Source organism: Gymnoscopelus microlampas, assembly GCF_963454915.1.
Source record: "Gymnoscopelus microlampas genome assembly, chromosome: 5".
NCBI lineage: Eukaryota > Metazoa > Chordata > Actinopteri > Myctophiformes > Myctophidae > Gymnoscopelus > Gymnoscopelus microlampas.
In genome coordinates, this window is record NC_139942.1 from 1,754,522 (window position 1) to 1,764,708 (window position 10,187).

Genomic DNA, 10,187 nt, shown 5'->3' on the forward strand with positions numbered 1-10,187 from the left:
TGGAACCAACTCCCCCTGCAAGTTAGACAGGCCACCTCGGTATCCACTTTTTAAAATATTTTAAAAACTCATTACTATAGAATGGCCTTCAGCCAGAATGAATAGTCACCTAGTTCTCTGGTTTCACTCTTATTTTTGGTCTTATTATTTTTGTATGGTTTCCTTTGTTTTTAAATGTTCCATCATTGTATTGCCTTATATATTTGTATTGTATTGCCTTATATATTTCCAGTGTATGTATTGTAATTGTATTGTTAAGCACTTTGTAAGCCTGTTTTTGAAAAGTGCTATATAAATAAAGTTTATATATATATATATTATAACCTACTCAAGAATGATGCAGGAGCGCAAAGTACCAACGAACTGGCCAGATGTATGGAGAAACGGGATGACTGGAAGCAACGATGGAGGGCTCGTATGAGGACGACCTAGAGAGGGGCCCTAAGGGACAGCGGGGAAACATGTCAGGCAGCAGGCCCACCACTAGGGACCGAACCCCGGCTGTACGTGATGTATCCAAACATCCCTCATGTTTCGCATATAGCGAAAAATCTGAGCGGGACTCAGAACGGGAATCAGAATTCCAGCCAGGGAGTTTCCTGTCTGGACGTATATCAAAATAATCCTTCAGAGTTTGCTCTAGAGGGCGCTCTCCCATAGCGAGACCTTGAGTGGAGTATTGTATATCGTTGCTGTCCGGCAGAAACCAGCTAAATAATTTTTTCCGCTTTTGCATTCCACCAAAACACTGTTACTGAACAAACATTCTATAGCAATGATTACTATCACAATATAGAGCTAGTTGTCTCCGCCAGGCCGAAGGCATGGCGAGAGAGTATGTTTTACCCTCCGTCCGTCCGTCCGTCCGTCCGTGTGTGTGTGTCCGTCCGTCCGTCCTTCTGTCTGTTACCAGCTAATCTCCGCCACCGTTGCCCCAGTCGCTGTGAAACTGCACACACACACTCCCTCGATGCCACAGCAGAACCTCTGCCCCAAATTTTTCACATGGGCCTGTTATAGCGCCACCAGGAGGCCGATTTGTGCAAAACACATTTTTGGATATTACTCCTACAGATTTTATCCAAATATCATGCAAATCGGTACACAGTATCTCTATAGTCATGTGATCAAGACGGATCTGTCCGATATTTCATATTACATCCTGATTGGCTAAGGTTGCATGGCTTCCAAAGTTGGCAGGATTGGTCCGTTTTGAACAAAATGTCTCAAATCATGAACGCAGTGTGTGATTTCCGTGAAAATTTGCACACACATTCGCACTAGGCCAAGGACGCAATGACCCCCTTTTCACATTGCGCTGTTATAGCGCCACCAGCAGGTCTAATTTAACAAAACACATTTTTGCAACAAAATGCCTCAAATCATGAATGCACGCTCATTCCCACTAGGCAGAGGAAGAAATGCCACCCTTTTCACATTGTCCTATTATAGCGCCACCAGGAGGCCACAATAACGACATGACCTGGCGGAGACCTGTGCTCCGAGGAGCACTTTTTCTAGTTAACACTGTTACTGAACAAGCGCTGTATTGATTACTATCACAATATAGAGCTATTTAACACTGTTACTGAACAAACACTCAGGATTCAGGAGGAGGATTAGATCTACTCACCATGAAGGAGCAGAGAGGTCACAATCAGCCAAAGAACCATCTTCATCCTGCTGTCTGGTCCCTGAAGATACCTTCACTCACTGTCTGCTCTGTGTCTGAAGCTCTACAGTTACCTTCACTCACTCTCTGCTGTGTCTGAAGCTGTACTATGACACTGTCCTGATATGCCCCCTCCACATATCCTTACTAAACAAACACACACACACACGCACACACACACGCACGCACGCACGCACGCACACACACACACACACACACACACACACACACACACACACACACACACACACACACACACACACACACACACACACACACACACACACACACGGCAACAGATCAATAATGGTTGACTTTGAGTAAGAAAAACAAATCACACGTTGATCAAATCACACAAAAGATCATCATAGTCCTTGACTCCTAGAGCAAGACACTGAACCTCCGATGAGCACTTTGGTGCCTTGCATGGTTTCCTCCGCCATCAATTTGTGAATGTAATGCACAATCTATGTAAAGCGCTTTGGATAAAAGCGCTATATAAATGCACCATTGGGTAAAGTTGACACAGAATTCAACATGAAAGCAGCAGATTAGGCTATAAGAGAAAAGGAGGTTTTGTAGATCTAACGTGGACAGGTGATTTACGAGAAGGCTTTTCTGAACATAATGTTTTCCGAAGTGATTTAAAGGATATCAATGCTGTCTGGCAGCAACCTCTTATCTCCATATTTTAACTTTGTGTGTTTTTCAAAAACTAACGCCCTGCTTGATCTTCCTACAGCGTCACACAAAAGCATCAAAAGTAGCAGATTGACGCGTTTTGTACTTATAGATCTGCTACTTTTGCTATTTTTGAAATAGAAAGTTGAAAAGTGACAGTTTTGGACATATGAGGTTTCCACCTGACAGATGATTTGATAATATCAACTTCTAGAATAGACTCTGTGTAGAAGACATTTCACTGTTGTTGTTGTTTATTATTATTATGTTTATTGTCTCCGCCAGGCCGAAAGGCATGGCGAGAGAGTATGTTTTACCTTCGGTCCGTTTGTCCGTCCGTGTGTCCGTCTGTGACCAGCTAATCTCTGGCACCGTTGGCCCGATCGCAGCGAAAGTGTGCACACACACACTCCCTGGATGCCAATTCCGTACTTCTGCCCCACATTTTTCACATGAGCCTTTTATAGCGCCACCAGGAGGCCGATTTGTGCAAAACCCATTTACTCCTCCAGATTTTATCCAAACGTCATGCAAATCGGTACACATTATCTCGATAGTCATGTGATCAACACGGATCTGTCCGATTTTCCATATATCATCCTCATTGGCTAATGTTGGCTTCCAAAGTTTGCAGGATTGGTCCGTTTTGAACAAAATGCCTCAAATCATGACCGCAGCTTGCGATTTCCGTGAAATTTCACACGCACATTCCCACTAAGCCGAGGAAGAAATGGCACCCTTTTCACATTGGCCTGTTGTAGCGCCACCAGCAGGTCTAATCTTCAAAAGCAAAAGCCTCAAATCATGAATGCTGTGTCTGATTGCCGTGAAAAGCCTAAGAAGAAATGACACCCCTTTCACATTGGCCTATTATAGCGCCACCAGGAGGCCACAATAACGTACCTGACCTGGCGGAGACCTGTGCTCCGTGGAGCACTTTTTCTAGTTATTATTATTATTATTATTATTATTATTATTATTATTATTAATCATTATTAGTAATATTGGTTTTGATGGTTTATTGTTTCATTGGATTATTTGTGGCAACCAAAGGCCTCTCCAGGGCATAATGTAGGACAGGTTTGGCCAATGTTTGAGTATTTTTTTAGTATAGCTTTTTAGAGGTATTAAAAAGCTCTTAACAGTTATTAAATTGTCACTATATAAATGTGCAGATACCCTGTATATACACTTATACTGTATGTTGGTTTGTTTACTGTTGAGTGAGAAAACAATGTTGCACATTAAGCTAATCATCTGGGGATCCCCCTGGGGTCCCGACCCATAGTTTGAGAACCACAACTCCTGAGCTAATGCATCACTGTCAGGAACCAGAATTGTGTAAACATGAACTAATCAATAAATGTTTCTCCTACAGGCTGTATGCCCTCATGTGATCTTAATATCTTCTTTTTGATGTTTGATTTAACGTTTTACGCTGTTTTAGCACTTTGACATTTGTTTGAAATGTAAAGTGCAATATAAATAGTGTTACGGTCCTTTAAACTTGGCTCAACATAATAACCACTCGACCACCAAGGGCTACAACATAAAAAAAACAGGACAAAGTCAGGTCTCACACTTGCTTGGATGTTTATTTTATTAACACAAATAATACTTTTATTGTTGCACACCACAAAATAATATTTAATATAGTTGCAGACATAAATAGTAGTGAAACAAAAGTGAGACCTAACTAAAATCCGAACCAAACAAAGTAAAGTGATGGGCTGGCCAGTCTGAGTCTGGTGAGCCAAGCACTATGGGCTGAAAACCACGTTTACACGGCAATGATCAGAACAGAAAATGACAAAAAGTGCCGTGGCGTGGAAGTTTGGTTGCCATGTCTGCTTATTATAAGCGACTTTTGGTCTTGTTTCTAAAGTGTACTTTAGTTGGACGTGTTTCCAAATGTTGTTTAAACATTCTTAAACATCGTCATGTCAAATTATGTATTTGTCCTACAAGCTTGATCTATGAGCTTGTAGAGCGGCTATTTTCAAAATAGAGCGGCTATTTTCAAATAGCCATAGCCAAGTCCCTTCTTTTGAGTTTTCATAGACTTGGTTGCTTATTTCTCTTGCAACCAATCTGGCAACTGGCAACGCTGGTTAACGCCGTCTTGCCCGTTTACATGGAGATGCGAGGCGCAGCGTTTTCAAAGATTTTCACTCTAGAAGAGTTTTACATTATTGCGTTTTCTACCCCTGATAACACTGTTGCCGTCTAAACGGACGGCACATCTGATACTTTATTTTGCCGTTTTCTGTAGAGACCGTGGTCGTGTATACAGGGCCGTAGTCTCACCAGACCCCCATAAACTACCATAACAACAGAAAAATACTAAACTAACCAGTAAAGGAAAAACGGCAAACAGTACTTACGACCAAGCTAACTGAAATTAAGAAATACAAATAAGCTAAGGGTTCAAATGACTGATATTCGGTGCTGGGGAGATACTGAGAGCTGGCAACAGCTCCTCGTAGGGCAGGTACACACTGCAAGACCTTAAAGTGGTCGGGGGGTCATCTGATCGTTAAGCATAACACACTGCAGGAGTTTATTTCTTGAAATCGGCTGTCATAATATCGTTGTGGTCTTCACAACACGATTGATCCCCGACAAGGGCTGACACACTGTAGGATAGTTCACTAGGATGCTATCTCCAGAGTCAGACCCAATACATACATTTGTGTTTATTCCAATTCATTTTAATCGACGTATCCCGTGATATGACTCTCTCCCTCTCCCTCTCCCCCGGGCCCTCTCTCTCTCCCCCCTCTCTCGCTCTCTCTCTCGCTCGCTCGTCAAGAGCGCAGAAGCGGTCAGTGCCATGTCTGCTTATTATAAGCGACTTTGGGATTGTTTTTCTGTAAAGTTGCTTGAAAGTGTAGTTGTTTTTTTGGCCTTGTTTTCTAATGTTGTTTGAACCAGTTGTTCGCAAACATTTTCATGGCAAGGACCCCCAAATTAATAATAATAATACATTTTCCACAGAGCGCAGACCTCCCCCTTCTGAAAACATGTTGTGCCATAGACCCCCATTCAAGATCTGTGTGGATTTTGTAAATACCCCCCCCCCCCCCCCCCCAAATGTCTTCTTTAAAAATAGCCTATCTACAACGTGAGCTTGTCGATCGTCTATTTTCAAGTATCCAATGTATTTGTATATAGGCTTAAAGTGCTCATAGTCGCTCTTGTTGGGCTTGTTTTCACAAACCTGGTTGCTTATTTCTCTCGCAAAATCTGGCAACACAGACAACGACACACACACACACACACACACACACACACACACACACACACAGAGAGAGAGAGCTCTCGCTCTCGCTCTGTCTCTCTCTCTCTCTCTCTCTCTCTCTCTCTCTCTCTCTCTCTCTCTCTGTACAATTCCTCTAAAATAAGCAGCCCACCAGGCTCGCTCACTTTATCATTTTGTTTTATAATGTTAACTTATTACAGGACTGGACGGTAATATTGCGGTAGGGACTGTTTGTTGTGGTCAGGTCCAGCGACGCTCCCCATAGCCACTGTGGCTGTAATGTGCTCTCATTGGCTGTAGCGTGCATCTCCAGGCAAGGTGCTCGCAGCCCCGTTCATAGTGTATGATATTGTCTGTTGTCTTGTCCCAGACAGAGATGAATATCTAACAATTTAGATATCTGAAAACGGTCGGAAAGCCGTCGCAGAGCGGAGAATCGCGGCCACATCGGGTCGCAGAGCCTTTCACACACCCAGAGCATTATCTCGCCGATCAAAGGCCGATCTGCGTCAGGTCGGGAGGTTTTGTCGGCGAGCGCCAAAAAATGTCGGCGACAGCAATATCGGACCTAATGTCTTGCAGTGTGTACCTGCCCTTAGTCTCAGGCCCTAATCATTCATGAGGGACAGCTGAGATAGGGCGGGGCAGCTAGAGCAATCGCAGGTGAGTGTCTAGCCATGGACCAGAGCAGCAGAGCCAGCAAGGCAGGGTAGACACTAAACAAGTACAATAAAACATTAGTGACCAAATAATAGTGGTGTTGCTGTAGACTGAGGTGTGCATATGTGCAAGCACTTAACAAATAGCATTATTAATATTAACATTAATATTATTAATATTATTATTAAATGAAAATGTCACTGCTAGAAGAACCTGCATTCACTCAAAGATAATAGTATTTGTAGTGGAGTTAGTGGTGACATCGCCCTATGGCCATACAAAAATACTTTAAATGAACTAACTTTATTTATACAGCACCTTTCTAAACAGAAGTCACAAAGTGCTGCACAAACAATCTACACATTAAAGCAAACAAAACACAATTTAAAAGGATGCAACATAGAAAATCAACAACTTGGATATCTAAAAAAAAAAGTGACACAAACATTCAACAGTAAAAGAGGGGCCTAAGGCTGTATAGGGTGCTTTACAAGAATGCTTTTGTGAACACATATTTGAAGAAGCGATTTAAAGGATGTGATGGTGTCCGCTTGTCCAATGCTCTTGGGTAGAGCATTCCACATTTTGGGGCACAAACGTTGGTTACGAGGTGATTTATTTTGGGAACCTCTAAGAGAAGAGCCCCATCTGGGGTGCAAGACCCTTCTGCGCCTTAAAAGTTAATACAAGGAAGTTAATACAAGGAAAATCAATTCTAAAAGCAACTGGAAGCCAGTGAAGAGTAGCCAGGGCTGGGGTGATGTGGTCCTGTGTTGCCATGTCTGCTTACTATAAGCGACTTTGGGCTTGTTTTTCTGTAAAGTTGCTTGTAAATATTGGTTTAGTTTTTTTGGGCTTGTTTTTAAAGGAGTAGTTCACCCCCAAAATGCTTTTTTTTCTATTAACACAACGGGTGCCAGAGGTTTATTAAAACAGTTTACGTTGAGTGTCAGAAATCTCACCGTTTGCAACGCTGCACTGTTTAGAACTGTAGACTCCACGGCAAGCACACGCACGTAAACAATGCATGCATGCACAACAATGGATGGTCCTGGCTTACGCCTGGAACAACAACATGTCTCACCAGTGCGGAGCAATCGCGCATCAAGAATGACTCGTTTTGCCCACTGTAAAAAGTTAAGGAGATACAGAGGTTTTTAGCAAGGAGATAGAATGGAAGCGGATGGGAGCCAAATTTTTTGCACGTGATCCATCTGTCCCTTACTTCTTAGAGTGTTCATGGGTGATTCCAGTGCTGCGCTAGTCCCCCCCTTGTGGAAAAAAAAAACAAGATAACACGTTTTTTACTGTGTTCGGCCACCAAAGCGCTACTCTTTGACAACACGGTTTTAACCGTATTTGTTTTTTTGTTTTTTGTCGCATTCCTGAGACAATAATTTGATGAACCGCAGAGTCTCCAGCCAGGAGCCAGTAGGAGACTCAAATGACCTGCAATTCATTCTCCTACTGGAGAATCCACCGCTCATCAAATTATTGTCTCAGGAATGCGACAAAAACTAAAAAGTCTCCATGAATTCAAGGCTTCATGGGGTGTGTAATTGATAACAAATTAATATCTTTGGGGGTGAACTAGGCTACTACTAAATGAAGTAGCTTATTTGGGCTTGCTTCATTTTTTTTTTTTTATAATATTTTCCTGTCAAAGACCCCCAAATTAATGTGTATTTGTCCACGGACCCCCATCTGAAAATGTTTTCAACAAAATGATAATATAAGCTCACAATGTGCTATCTAATCTGCTATTTTCCAAATAGCCAATGTAGGCTACATAATGGTCAAAGTGGTTACATTGATTTTGATGCCATGTTCCCCCTCAATGACCCCCGAGGGTCCCCGGACCCCACTTTGAGAACCTCTGCCATCTGGAGGGTACAGATCCCTCTGGGGACTCTGGTCAGCTATGTATACAATGGTTTAAGTCAGGGGTCTTCAACAGGGGGTCCTCAGAGGTACTACAGGGGGGCCACCAAAACTGTGATAGGAAATCACTTTTTTTTAATTAATTTTAACCACTTTTAACCACTTGAAACTTCGCAATAGCAGTAGCAGATCTACAAGCCAACAATTCCTCGCAACGTGAGGCGTTGTGGGCTTGTAGATACAGATGTGCCACTTCAAAACTTCACACGTTACTGTTCTTTCCCTGAAAGTGCCCTGAAAATGCATTTTTCCTCCCTGTTCTGCCCTTAAAAATGCACTGTTTTGCCCCTGAAAAAAAGTTGTCACTACACACCCCCATTTTCCCTTCAACAGACATCCATATACATGAGAACAAAAGAATGTGTGTTGAAGAAGGTGTCAGACTCATTATGAGGCGAAAGGTGATTTGAAGAGGTCCTTGACCAGTTGTTCAAATTAATTAGCATCATAAAAGCAGTGATCATCAAAACAATGGACATGGACATCTGGCTAAACTAAGTCACTAACTGCTGCATATCACTGTTATCATTGTGTCATTGTTTGTTATATTGCTTGTTATTGTCTTAGTGTTAGGACGTGTTATTTACCTGTTGTCTCTGTATACATAATGCTGTCACTTGTTTCATGTTACATGTAAAACATATTATATCATGCCAATAAAGCATTTTCGTGTGAACAATTAGCTGCACCTGTGGCCAGGCTGGGTGTTTGTTTTTCATGTCTAACCAGTGTTTACTCAGCACTCTGGACTCTGCTCTGAGCTACTGGCTCCTCTGTGTGAGACCAAAACAATGTGTTCATGTTTAATGAAGATATATAAAATACAGTATTTACAGCGATTCAGCAAATCAGCAAATCAGATGTACTGTAATAAGAAGAGGCTCCATCTTAAATGAATGAGAACCATTGGTACACAACTGCAATTCAAAGATGTATTCATTCAAGCAATAAGAGATATGCATTTATCACTGTACACAATGTGCACCTCAAGGACAAATACACCCAGACATTTACATTGATCCTATTATTGATTGATGATGGTCCATTGCATACTTACAGATGGTCCATTGGAAAATGTTTGTTTTCTTTTGTTTTGTTGGATGTACAAAACCGTTCCTTTTTTCTAATTATCTTAAAAACATTTTAAAATGGTGAGAATAGTCGATCTACAAACTCAAAATGTGTCACACAGCGACACGTTGTGGGTGGTCCTTGAGTTGTAGATGACTAAACATCAGTTTACAGTGCATTAGTTGTAGGAGGTGGGGTGGGGTGGTCCTTGAGGTGTACAGTAGATGACAACTAAACTTCAGTTTACAGTGTAGTTGGCAGCGATGGTCCGGTTCATCAGGCGCGCAGATCAGTGATGTGGACGTACTAGACACACCAGGTATGATGGTGATGCACACAGTCTGAAGGGACACACATACAGACAATACATTATGGTAAAATACTTCATTACTTCAATACATTATGGTAAAATACTTCAATACATTATGGTAAAACACTTAATTACTTCAATACATTATGGTAAAACACTTCATTATTTCAATACATTATGGTAAAACACTTCATTACTTCAATACATTATGGTAAAACACTTAATTACTTCAATACATTATGGAAAACACTTCATTACTTCAATACATTATGGTAAAACACTTCATTACTTCAATACATTATGGAAAACACTTCATTACTTCAATACATTATGGTAAAACGCTTCATTACTGCTGTTTGAAATCAATCCAACCTACTACGATGTTTGTCGAATTACGTATTACGGTATTGCAGAGCATTCTGGAATTATCTCCCTATATTACTGCAAACTAAAACAAATAAAAAAAAACTTGGATTGATGTAGCTCTAACGGTCCTTTAGAGAAACTGTATTACGTGAAAGAAAACGCCATCTAATGTTTTCTATAGTAGACATTCTATGAATGCAGTATATGCTATGTGATGTATTGGT